Genomic DNA, 1,061 nt, shown 5'->3' on the forward strand with positions numbered 1-1,061 from the left:
CTAGTGCCTGTGTTGTGGTGTATGAGGCTAGATCTTGTCTCTCTAGTGGGCAGGTCCACGTCTGGTGGTGTGTTTTGGGGTGTCTGTGGACTTATTATGATTTTAGGCAGCCTCTCTGCTAGTGGGTGGGGTTGTGTTCCTGTCTTGCTATATGGTTGGCATAGGTTGTCCAGCACTGTAGCTTGCTGGTCGTTGAGTGAAGCTGGGTGCTGGTGTTGAGATGGAGATCTCTGGGAGATTTTCGCCGTTTGATATTATGTGGGGCTGGGAGGTCTCTTCTTGACGAATGTTCTGAAGTTGGCTCTCCCATCTCAGAGGCAGAGTCCTGACTCCTGGCTGGAGCAGCAAAAGCCTTTCATCCACTCGGCTCAGAATAAAAGGGAGAGAGAGTAGAGAGAATTAGTAAAGTAGGAGGAAATAGGAACGAAAGAAAGAAAGGAGGGAAGGAAGGAAGGAAGGAGGGAAGGAAGAAAGAAAGAAAGAAGAAAAGAAAGGAAGAAGGCAAGAAGGAAAGAAAGGAGGGAAGGAAGGAAAAAATACAGAAAGAAAGAAGATACAGTAAAATAAAATAAAGTATAATAAAGTTATTGAATTAAAAAAATAATTATTTAGAGAGAAAAAAGAAGGGACGGATAGAACCTTAGGACAAATGGTGGAAGCAAAGCTATAGAGACAAAATCTTACATAGAAACATACACATATACCCTCGCAGAAAGAGGTAAAGGGGAAAAAAATCATAAAACTTGCTCTCCAATTCCACCGCCTCAATTTGGGATGATTCGTTGTCTAAAGGAGGGAAGGAAGGAAAGAAAGATAGAAAGAAGGTAAAGTATAATAGAGTTATTTAAATTAAAATTAATTATTAAGAAAAAAATTAAAAAAAAACAACAATGGACGGATAGAACGCTAGGACAAATGGTGGAAGCAAACCTATACAGACAAGATCTCACACAGAAGCATACACATACACATTCACAAAAAGAGGAAAAGGGGAAAAAATTCATAGATCTTGCTCTAGAAGTCCACCTCCTCAATTTGGGATGATTCGTTGTCTAAAAGAG

Source organism: Lipotes vexillifer, unplaced genomic scaffold (assembly GCF_000442215.2).
Source record: "Lipotes vexillifer unplaced genomic scaffold, Lipotes_vexillifer_v1.1 scaffold24, whole genome shotgun sequence".
NCBI lineage: Eukaryota > Metazoa > Chordata > Mammalia > Artiodactyla > Lipotidae > Lipotes > Lipotes vexillifer.